Raw genomic sequence first — 12,982 nt, forward strand, 5'->3', positions numbered from 1 at the left:
CCGTACTGACCCTGATTCTACGAATTTTCGGCCCTCGTTCGGAAAGTTTTATGGTACTCGGACGGATTCTACATTTTCCCGGTACTCACCCGGATTCTATCATTATCCGGTACTGTCCCCGATTCTACCAATTTTCGGTTCTCGTTCAGAAAGTCTTTGGGTACTCGGACGGATTCTACATTTTCCCGGTACTCGCCCGGATTCTATCATTTTCCGGTACTGACCCTGATTCTGCCAATTTTCGGTTCTCGTTCGGAAAGTTTTTGGGTACTCGGACGGATTCTACCTTTTCCCGGTACTCGCCCGGATTCTATCATTTTCCGGTACTGACCCTGATTCTCCCAATTTTCGGTCATCGTTCGGACAGTTTTTGGGTACTCGGACGGATTCTACCTTTTCTCGGTACTCGCCCGGATTCTATCATTTTCCGGTACTGTCCCTGATTCTAATAATTTTAGGTTCTCGTTCGAACAGTTTTTGGGTACTCTTACGGATTCTACATTTTCCCGGTACTCGTCCGGATTCTATCATTTTCCGGTACTGACCCTGATTCTACCAATTTTCGGTCATCGTTCGGAAAGCTTTTGGGTACTCGGACGGATTCTACCTTTTCCCGGTACTCGCCCGGATTCTATCATTTTCCGGTACTGAACCTGATTCTACCAATTTTCGATCGTCGTTCGGACAGTTTTTGGGTACTCGGACGGATTCTACCTTTTCCCGGTACTCGCCCGGATTCTATCATTTTCCGGTACTGACCCTGATTCTACCAATTTTCGGTCATCGTTCGGAAAGTTTTTGGGTACTCGGACGGATTCTACCTTTTCCCGGTACTCGCCCGAATTCTATCATTTTCGGGCACTGACCCTGATTCTACCAATTTTCGGTCCTCGTTCGGAAAGTTTTATGGTACTCGGAAGGATTCTACCTTTTCCCTGTACTCGCCCGGATTCTATCATTTTCCTGTACTGACCCTGATTCTACCAATTTTCGGCCCTCGTTCGGAAAGTTTTATGGTACTCGGACGGATTCTACATTTTCCCGGTACTCGCCCGGATTCTATCATTATCCGGTACTGTCCCCGATTCTACCAATTTTCGGTTCTCGTTCGGAAAGTTTTTGGGTACTCGGACGGATTCTACATTTTCCCGGTACTCGCCCGGATTCTATCATTTTCTTGTACTGACCCTGATTCAACCAATTTTCGATCGTCGTTCGGAAAGTTTTTGGGTACTCGGACGGATTCTACATTTTCCCGGTACTCGCCCGGATTTTATCATTTTCCGGTACTGTCCCCGATTCTACCAATTTTCGGTTCTCGTTCATAAAGTTTTTGGGTACTCGGACGGATTCTACCTTTTCCCGGTACTCGCCCGGATTCTATCATTTTCCGGTACTGACCCTGATTCTACCAATTTTCGGTCATCGTTCGGAAAGTTTTTGGGTACTCGGACGGATTCTACCTTTTCCCGGTACTCGCCCGGATTCTATCATTTTCGGGCACTGACCCTGATTCTACCAATTTTCGGTCCTCGTTCGGAAAGTTTTATGGTACTCGGAAGGATTCTACCTTTTCCCGGTACTCGCCCGGATTCTATCATTTTCCGGTACTGACCCTGATTCTACCAATTTTCGGCCCTCGTTCGGAATGTTTTATGGTACTCGGACGGATTCTACCTTTTCCCGGTACTCGCCCGGATTCTATCATTTTCCCGTACTGACCCTGATTCTACCAATTTTCGGCCCTCGTTCGGAAAGTTTTATGGTACTCGGACGGATTCTACATTTTCCCGGTACTCGCCCGGATTCTATCATTATCCGGTACTGTCCCCGATTCTACCAATTTTCGGTTCTCGTTCAGAAAGTTTTTGGGTACTCGGACGGATTCTACATTTTCCCGGTACTCGCCCGGATTCTATCATTTTCCGGTACTGTCCCCGATTCTACCAATTTTCGGTTCTCGTTCATAAAGTTTTTGGGTACTCGGACGGATTCTACATTTTCCCGGTACTCGCCCGGATTCTATCATTTTCCGGTACTGACCCTGATTCTGCCAATTTTCGGTTCTCGTTCGGAAAGTTTTTGGGTACTCGGACGGATTCTACCTTTTCCCGGTACTCGCCCGAATTCTATCATTTTCGGGCACTGACCCTGATTCTACCAATTTTCGGTCCTCGTTCGGAAAGTTTTTGGGTACTCGGAAGGATTCTACCTTTTCCCGGTACTCGCCCGGATTCTATCATTTTCCGGTACTGACCCTGATTCTACCAATTTTCGGCCCTCGTTCGGAATGTTTTATGGTACTCGGACGGATTCTACCTTTTCCCGGTACTCGGCCGGATTCTATCATTTTCCCGTACTGACCCTGATTCTACCAATTTTCGGCCCTCGTTCGGAAAGTTTTATGGTACTCGGACGGATTCTACATTTTCCCGGTACTCACCCGGATTCTATCATTATCCGGTACTGTCCCCGATTCTACCAATTTTCGGTTCTCGTTCAGAAAGTCTTTGGGTACTCGGACGGATTCTACATTTTCCCGGTACTCGCCCGGATTCTATCATTATCCGGTACTGTCCCCGATTCTACCAATTTTCGGTTCTCGTTCGGAAAGTTTTTGGGTACTCGGACGGATTCTACATTTTCCCGGTACTCGCCCGGATTCTATCATTTTCTTGTACTGACCCTGATTCAACCAATTTTCGATCGTCGTTCGGAAAGTTTTTGGGTACTCGGACGGATTCTACATTTTCCCGGTACTCGCCCGGATTTTATCATTTTCCGGTACTGTCCCCGATTCTACCAATTTTCGGTTCTCGTTCATAAAGTTTTTGGGTACTCGGACGGATTCTACCTTTTCCCGGTACTCGCCCGGATTCTATCATTTTCCGGTACTGACCCTGATTCTGCCAATTTTCGGTTCTCGTTCGGAAAGTTTTTGGGTACTCGGACGGATTCTACCTTTTCCCGGTACTCGCCCGAATTCTATCATTTTCGGGCACTGACCCTGATTCTACCAATTTTCGGTCCTCGTTCGGAAAGTTTTTGGGTACTCGGAAGGATTCTACCTTTTCCCGGTACTCGCCCGGATTCTATCATTTTCCGGTACTGACCCTGATTCTACCAATTTTCGGCCCTCGTTCGGAATGTTTTATGGTACTCGGACGGATTCTACATTTTCCCGGTACTCACCCGGATTCTATCATTATCCGGTACTGACCCTGATTCTACCAATTTTCGGTCATCGTTCAGAAAGTTTTTGGGTACTCGGACGGATTCTACCTTTTCCCGGTACTCGCCCGGATTCTATCATTTTCGGGCACTGACCCTGATTCTAACAATTTTTGGTCCTCGTTCGGAAAGTTTTTGGGTACTCGGACGGATTCTACCTTTTCCCGGTACTCGCCCGGATTCTATCATTTTCCGGTACTGACCCTGATTCTACCAATTTTCGGTCATCGTTCGGAAAGTTTTTGAGTACTCGGACGGATTCTACCTTTTCCCGGTACTCGCCCGGATTCTATCATTTTCGGGCACTGACCCTGATTCTACCAATTTTCGGTCCTCGTTCGGAAAGTTTTATGGTACTCGGAAGGATTCTACCTTTTCCCGGTACTCGCCCGGATTCTATCATTTTCCGGTACTGACCCTGATTCTACCAATTTTCGGTCATCGTTCGGAAAGTTTTTGGGTACTCGGACGGATTCTACCTTTTCCCGGTACTCGCCCGGATTCTATCATTTTCGGGCACTGACCCTGATTCTACCAATTTTCGGTCCTCGTTCGGAAAGTTTTATGGTACTCGGAAGGATTCTACCTTTTCCCGGTACTCGCCCGGATTCTATCATTTTCCTGTACTGACCCTGATTCTACCAATTTTCGGCCCTCGTTCGGAAAGTTTTATGGTACTCGGACGGATTCTACATTTTCCCGGTACTCGCCCGGATTCTATCATTTTCCCGTACTGACCCTGATTCTACCAATTTTCGGCCCTCGTTCGGAAAGTTTTATGGTACTCGGACGGATTCTACATTTTCCCGGTACTCGCCCGGATTCTATCATTTTCCCGTACTGACCCTGATTCTACCAATTTTCGGCCCTCGTTCGGAAAGTTTTATGGTACTCGGACGGATTCTACATTTTCCCGGTACTCGCCCGGATTCTATCATTTTCCGGTACTGACCCTGATTCTGCCAATTTTCGGTTCTCGTTCGGAAAGTTTTTGGGTACTCGGACGGATTCTACCTTTTCCCGGTACTCGCCCGAATTCTATCATTTTCGGGCACTGACCCTGATTCTACCAATTTTCGGTCCTCGTTCGGAAAGTTTTTGGGTACTCGGAAGGATTCTACCTTTTCCCGGTACTCGCCCGGATTCTATCATTTTCCGGTACTGACCCTGATTCTACCAATTTTCGGTCATCGTTCGGAAAGTTTTTGGGTACTCGGACGGATTCTACCTTTTCCCGGTACTCGCCCGGATTCTATCATTTTCGGGCACTGACCCTGATTCTACCAATTTTCGGTCCTCGTTCGGAAAGTTTTATGGTACTCGGAAGGATTCTACCTTTTCCCGGTACTCGCCCGGATTCTATCATTTTCCTGTACTGACCCTGATTCTACCAATTTTCGGCCCTCGTTCGGAAAGTTTTATGGTACTCGGACGGATTCTACATTTTCCCGGTACTCGCCCGGATTCTATCATTTTCCCGTACTGACCCTGATTCTACCAATTTTCGGCCCTCGTTCGGAAAGTTTTATGGTACTCGGACGGATTCTACATTTTCCCGGTACTCGCCCGGATTCTATCATTTTCCCGTACTGACCCTGATTCTACCAATTTTCGGCCCTCGTTCGGAAAGTTTTATGGTACTCGGACGGATTCTACATTTTCCCGGTACTCGCCCGGATTCTATCATTTTCCGGTACTGACCCTGATTCTGCCAATTTTCGGTTCTCGTTCGGAAAGTTTTTGGGTACTCGGACGGATTCTACCTTTTCCCGGTACTCGCCCGAATTCTATCATTTTCGGGCACTGACCCTGATTCTACCAATTTTCGGTCCTCGTTCGGAAAGTTTTTGGGTACTCGGAAGGATTCTACCTTTTCCCGGTACTCGCCCGGATTCTATCATTTTCCGGTACTGACCCTGATTCTACCAATTTTCGGCCCTCGTTCGGAATGTTTTATGGTACTCGGACGGATTCTACCTTTTCCCGGTACTCGGCCGGATTCTATCATTTTCCCGTACTGACCCTGATTCTACCAATTTTCGGCCCTCGTTCGGAAAGTTTTATGGTACTCGGACGGATTCTACATTTTCCCGGTACTCACCCGGATTCTATCATTATCCGGTACTGTCCCCGATTCTACCAATTTTCGGTTCTCGTTCAGAAAGTCTTTGGGTACTCGGACGGATTCTACATTTTCCCGGTACTCGCCCGGATTCTATCATTATCCGGTACTGTCCCCGATTCTACCAATTTTCGGTTCTCGTTCGGAAAGTTTTTGGGTACTCGGACGGATTCTACATTTTCCCGGTACTCGCCCGGATTCTATCATTTTCTTGTACTGACCCTGATTCAACCAATTTTCGATCGTCGTTCGGAAAGTTTTTGGGTACTCGGACGGATTCTACATTTTCCCGGTACTCGCCCGGATTTTATCATTTTCCGGTACTGTCCCCGATTCTACCAATTTTCGGTTCTCGTTCATAAAGTTTTTGGGTACTCGGACGGATTCTACCTTTTCCCGGTACTCGCCCGGATTCTATCATTTTCCGGTACTGACCCTGATTCTACCAATTTTCGGTCATCGTTCGGAAAGTTTTTGGGTACTCGGACGGATTCTACCTTTTCCCGGTACTCGCCCGGATTCTATCATTTTCGGGCACTGACCCTGATTCTACCAATTTTCGGTCCTCGTTCGGAAAGTTTTATGGTACTCGGAAGGATTCTACCTTTTCCCGGTACTCGCCCGGATTCTATCATTTTCCTGTACTGACCCTGATTCTACCAATTTTCGGCTCTCGTTCGGAAAGTTTTATGGTACTCGGACGGATTCTACATTTTCCCGGTACTCGCCCGGATTCTATCATTATCCGGTACTGTCCCCGATTCTACCAATTTTCGGTTCTCGTTCAGAAAGTTTTTGGGTACTCGGACGGATTCTACATTTTCCCGGTACTCGCCCGGATTCTATCATTTTCCGGTACTGTCCCCGATTCTACCAATTTTCGGTTCTCGTTCATAAAGTTTTTGGGTACTCGGACGGATTCTACATTTTCCCGGTACTCGTCCGGATTCTATCATTTTCCGGTACTGACCCTGATTCTGCCAATTTTCGGTTCTCGTTCGGAAAGTTTTTGGGTACTCGGACGGATTCTACCTTTTCCCGGTACTCGCCCGAATTCTATCATTTTCGGGCACTGACCCTGATTCTACCAATTTTCGGTCCTCGTTCGGAAAGTTTTTGGGTACTCGGAAGGATTCTACCTTTTCCCGGTACTCGCCCGGATTCTATCATTTTCCGGTACTGACCCTGATTCTACCAATTTTCGGCCCTCGTTCGGAATGTTTTATGGTACTCGGACGGATTCTACATTTTCCCGGTACTCACCCGGATTCTATCATTATCCGGTACTGACCCTGATTCTACCAATTTTCGGTCATCGTTCAGAAAGTTTTTGGGTACTCGGACGGATTCTACCTTTTCCCGGTACTCGCCCGGATTCTATCATTTTCGGGCACTGACCCTGATTCTAACAATTTTTGGTCCTCGTTCGGAAAGTTTTTGGGTACTCGGACGGATTCTACCTTTTCCCGGTACTCGCCCGGATTCTATCATTTTCCGGTACTGACCCTGATTCTACCAATTTTCGGTCATCGTTCGGAAAGTTTTTGAGTACTCGGACGGATTCTACCTTTTCCCGGTACTCGCCCGGATTCTATCATTTTCGGGCACTGACCCTGATTCTACCAATTTTCGGTCCTCGTTCGGAAAGTTTTATGGTACTCGGAAGGATTCTACCTTTTCCCGGTACTCGCCCGGATTCTATCATTTTCCTGTACTGACCCTGATTCTACCAATTTTCGGCCCTCGTTCGGAAAGTTTTATGGTACTCGGACGGATTCTACATTTTCCCGGTACTCGCCCGGATTCTATCATTTTCCCGTACTGACCCTGATTCTACCAATTTTCGGCCCTCGTTCGGAAAGTTTTATGGTACTCGGACGGATTCTACATTTTCCCGGTACTCACCCGGATTCTATCATTATCCGGTACTGTCCCCGATTCTACCAATTTTCGGTTCTCGTTCAGAAAGTCTTTGGGTACTCGGACGGATTCTACATTTTCCCGGTACTCGCCCGGATTCTATCATTTTCCGGTACTGACCCTGATTCTGCCAATTTTCGGTTCTCGTTCGGAAAGTTTTTGGGTACTCGGAAGGATTCTACCTTTTCCCGGTACTCGCCCGGATTCTATCATTTTCCGGTACTGACCCTGATTCTACCAATTTTCGGTCATCGTTCGGAAAGTTTTTGGGTACTCGGACGGATTCTACCTTTTCCCGGTACTCGCCCGGATTCTATCATTTTCGGGCACTGACCCTGATTCTACCAATTTTCGGTCCTCGTTCGGAAAGTTTTATGGTACTCGGAAGGATTCTACCTTTTCCCGGTACTCGCCCGGATTCTATCATTTTCCTGTACTGACCCTGATTCTACCAATTTTCGGCCCTCGTTCGGAAAGTTTTATGGTACTCGGACGGATTCTACATTTTCCCGGTACTCGCCCGGATTCTATCATTTTCCCGTACTGACCCTGATTCTACCAATTTTCGGCCCTCGTTCGGAAAGTTTTATGGTACTCGGACGGATTCTACATTTTCCCGGTACTCGCCCGGATTCTATCATTATCCGGTACTGTCCCCGATTCTACCAATTTTCGGTTCTCGTTCAGAAAGTTTTTGGGTACTCGGACGGATTCTACATTTTCCCGGTACTCGCCCGGATTCTATCATTTTCGGGCACTGACCCTGATTCTACCAATTTTCGGTCCTCGTTCGAAAAGATTTTGGGTACTCGGACGGATTCTACCTTTTCCCGGTACTCGCCCGGATTCTATCATTTTCCGGTACTGACCCTGATTCTACCAATTTTCGGTCATCGTTCGGAAAGTTTTTGGGTACTCGGACGGATTCTACCTTTTCCCGGTACTCGCCCGGATTCTATCATTTTCCGGTACTAACCCTGATTCTACCAATTTTCGGTCGTCGTTCGGAAAGTTTTTGGGTACTCGGACGGATTCTACCTTTTCCCGGTAGTCGCCCGGATTCTATCATTTTCCGGTACTGACCCTGATTCTACCAATTTTCGGTCCTCGTTCGGAAAGTTTTTGGGTACTCGGAAGGATTCTACCTTTTCCCGGTACTCGCCCGGACTCTATCATTATCCGGTACTGTCCCCGATTCTACCAATTTTCGGTTCTCGTTCAGAAAGTTTTTGGGTACTCGGACGGATTCTACATTTTCCCGGTACTCGCCCGGATTCTATCATTTTCGGGCACTGACCCTGATTCTACCAATTTTCGGTCCTCGTTCGAAAAGATTTTGGGTACTCGGACGGATTCTACCTTTTCCCGGTACTCGCCCGGATTCTATCATTTTCCGGTACTGACCCTGATTCTACCAATTTTCGGTCATCGTTCGGAAAGTTTTTGGGTACTCGGACGGATTCTACCTTTTCCCGGTACTCGCCCGGATTCTATCATTTTCCGGTACTGACCCTGATTCTACCAATTTTCGGTCATCGTTCGGAAAGTTTTTGGGTACTCGGACGGATTCTACCTTTTCCCGGTACTCGCCCGGATTCTATCATTTTCCGGTACTAACCCTGATTCTACCAATTTTCGGTCGTCGTTCGGAAAGTTTTTGGGTACTCGGACGGATTCTACCTTTTCCCGGTACTCGCCCGGATTCTATCATTTTCCGGTACTGACCCTGATTCTACCAATTTTCGGTCATCGTTCGGAAAGTTTTTGGGTACTCGGACGGATTCTACCTTTTCCCGGTACTCGCCCGGATTCTATCATTTTCCGGTACTAACCCTGATTCTACCAATTTTCGGTCGTCGTTCGGAAAGTTTTTGGGTACTCGGACGGATTCTACCTTTTCCCGGTAGTCGCCCGGATTCTATCATTTTCCGGTACTGACCCTGATTCTACCAATTTTCGGTCCTCGTTCGGAAAGTTTTTGGGTACTCGGAAGGATTCTACCTTTTCCCGGTACTCGCCCGGATTCTATCATTTTCCGGTACTGACCCTGATTCTACCAATTTTCGGCCCTCGTTCGGAAAGTTTTATGGTACTCGGACGGATTCTACATTTTCCCGGTACTCGCCCGGATTCTATCATTATCCGGTACTGTCCCCGATTCTACCAATTTTCGGTTCTCGTTCAGAAAGTCTTTGGGTACTCGGACGGATTCTACCTTTTCCCGGTACTCGCCCGGATTCTATCATTTTCCGGTACTGACCCTGATTCTACCAATTTTCGGCCCTCGTTCGGAAAGTTTTATGGTACTCGGACGGATTCTACCTTTTCCCGGTACTCGCCCGGATTCTATCATTTTCCCGTACTGACCCTGATTCTACCAATTTTCGGCCCTCGTTCGGAAAGTTTTATGGTACTCGGACGGATTCTACATTTTCCCGGTACTCGCCCGGATTCTATCATTATCCGGTACTGTCCCCGATTCTACCAATTTTCGGTTCTCGTTCAGAAAGTCTTTGGGTACTCGGACGGATTCTACATTTTCCCGGTACTCGCCCGGATTCTATCATTTTCCGGTACTGACCCTGATTCTGCCAATTTTCGGTGCTCGTTCGGAAAGTTTTTGGGTACTCGGACGGAATCTACCTTTTCCCGGTACTCGCCCGGATTCTATCATTTTCGGGCACTGAACCTGATTCTACCAATTTTCGGTCCTCGTTCGAAAAGTTTTTGGGTACTCGGACGGATTCTACCTTTTCCCGGTACTCGCCCGGATTCTATCATTTTCGGGCACTGACCCTGATTCTACCAATTTTCGGTCCTCGTTCGGAAAGTTTTATGGTACTCGGAAGGATTCTACCTTTTCCCGGTACTCGCCCGGATTCTATCATTTTCCTGTACTGACCCTGATTCTACCAATTTTCGGCCCTCGTTCGGAAAGTTTTATGGTACTCGGACGGATTCTACATTTTCCCGGTACTCGCCCGGATTCTATCATTATCCGGTACTGTCCCCGATTCTACCAATTTTCGGTTCTCGTTCAGAAAGTTTTTGGGTACTCGGACGGATTCTACATTTTCCCGGTACTCGCCCGGATTCTATCATTTTCGGGCACTGACCCTGATTCTACCAATTTTCGGTCCTCGTTCGAAAAGATTTTGGGTACTCGGACGGATTCTACCTTTTCCCGGTACTCGCCCGGATTCTATCATTTTCCGGTACTGACCCTGATTCTACCAATTTTCGGTCATCGTTCGGAAAGTTTTTGGGTACTCGGACGGATTCTACCTTTTCCCGGTACTCGCCCGGATTCTATCATTTTCCGGTACTAACCCTGATTCTACCAATTTTCGGTCGTCGTTCGGAAAGTTTTTGGGTACTCGGACGGATTCTACCTTTTCCCGGTACTCGCCCGGATTCTATCATTTTCCGGTACTGACCCTGATTCTACCAATTTTCGGTCCTCGTTCGGAAAGTTTTTGGGTACTCGGAAGGATTCTACCTTTTCCCGGTACTCGCCCGGATTCTATCATTTTCCGGTACTGACCCTGATTCTACCAATTTTCGGCCCTCGTTCGGAAAGTTTTATGGTACTCGGACGGATTCTACATTTTCCCGGTACTCGCCCGGATTCTATCATTATCCGGTACTGTCCCCGATTCTACCAATTTTCGGTTCTCGTTCAGAAAGTCTTTGGGTACTCGGACGGATTCTACCTTTTCCCGGTACTCGCCCGGATTCTATCATTTTCCGGTACTGACCCTGATTCTACCAATTTTCGGTCATCGTTCGGAAAGTTTTTGGGTACTCGGACGGATTCTACATTTTCCCGGTACTCGCCCGGATTCTATCATTTTTCGGTACTAACCCTGATTCTACCAATTTTCGGTCGTCGTTCGGAAAGTTTTTGGGTACTCGGACGGATTCTACCTTTTCCCGGTACTCGCCCGGATTCTATCATTTTCCGGTACTGACCCTGATTCTACCAATTTTCGGTCCTCGTTCGGAAAGTTTTTGGGTACTCGGAAGGATTCTACCTTTTCCCGGTACTCGCCCGGATTCTATCATTTTCCGGTACTGACCCTGATTCTACCAATTTTCGGCCCTCGTTCGGAAAGTTTTATGGTACTCGGACGGATTCTACATTTTCCCGGTACTCGCCCGGATTCTATCATTATCCGGTACTGTCCCCGATTCTACCAATTTTCGGTTCTCGTTCAGAAAGTCTTTGGGTACTCGGACGGATTCTACCTTTTCCCGGTACTCGCCCGGATTCTATCATTTTCCGGTACTGACCCTGATTCTACCAATTTTCGGCCCTCGTTCGGAAAGTTTTATGGTACTCGGACGGATTCTACCTTTTCCCGGTACTCGCCCGGATTCTATCATTTTCCCGTATTGACCCTGATTCTACCAATTTTCGGCCCTCGTTCGGAAAGTTTTATGGTACTCGGACGGATTCTACATTTTCCCGGTACTCGCCCGGATTCTATCATTATCCGGTACTGTCCCCGATTCTACCAATTTTCGGTTCTCGTTCAGAAAGTCTTTGGGTACTCGGACGGATTCTACATTTTCCCGGTACTCGCCCGGATTCTATCATTTTCCGGTACTGACCCTGATTCTGCCAATTTTCGGTGCTCGTTCGGAAAGTTTTTGGGTACTCGGACGGAATCTACCTTTTCCCGGTACTCGCCCGGATTCTATCATTTTCGTGCACTGAACCTGATTCTACCAATTTTCGGTCCTCGTTCGAAAAGTTTTTGGGTACTCGGACGGATTCTACCTTTTCCCGGTACTCGCCCGGATTCTATCATTTTCGGGCACTGACCCTGATTCTACCAATTTTCGGTCCTCGTTCGGAAAGTTTTATGGTACTCTGAAGGATTCTACCTTTTCCCGGTACTCGCCCGGATTCTATCATTTTCCTGTACTGACCCTGATTCTACCAATTTTCGGCCCTCGTTCGGAAAGTTTTATGGTACTCGGACGGATTCTACATTTTCCCGGTACTCGCCCGGATTCTATCATTATCCGGTACTGTCCCCGATTCTACCAATTTTCGGTTCTCGTTCAGAAAGTTTTTGGGTACTCGGACGGATTCTACATTTTCCCGGTACTCGCCCGGATTCTATCCTTTTCGGGCACTGACCCTGATTCTACCAATTTTCGGTCCTCGTTCGAAAAGATTTTGGGTACTCGGACGGATTCTACCTTTTCCCGGTACTCGCCCGGATTCTATCATTTTCCGGTACTGACCCTGATTCTACCAATTTTCGGTCATCGTTCGGAAAGTTTTTGGGTACTCGGACGGATTCTACCTTTTCCCGGTACTCGCCCGGATTCTATCATTTTCCGGTACTAACCCTGATTCTACCAATTTTCGGTCGTCGTTCGGAAAGTTTTTGGGTACTCGGACGGATTCTACCTTTTCCCGGTACTCGCCCGGATTATATCATTTTCCGGTACTGACCCTGATTCTACCAATTTTCGGTCCTCGTTCGGAAAGTTTTTGGGTACTCGGAAGGATTCTACCTTTTCCCGGTACTCGCCCGGATTCTATCATTTTCCGGTACTGACCCTGATTCTACCAATTTTCGGCCCTCGTTCGGAAAGTTTTATGGTACTCGGACGGATTCTACATTTTCCCGGTACTCGCCCGGATTCTATCATTATCCGGTACTGTCCCCGATTCTACCAATTTTCGGTTCT

This window comes from Vitis vinifera, chromosome 1, assembly GCF_030704535.1.
Source record: "Vitis vinifera cultivar Pinot Noir 40024 chromosome 1, ASM3070453v1".
Classification (NCBI taxonomy): Eukaryota; Viridiplantae; Streptophyta; class Magnoliopsida; order Vitales; family Vitaceae; genus Vitis; species Vitis vinifera.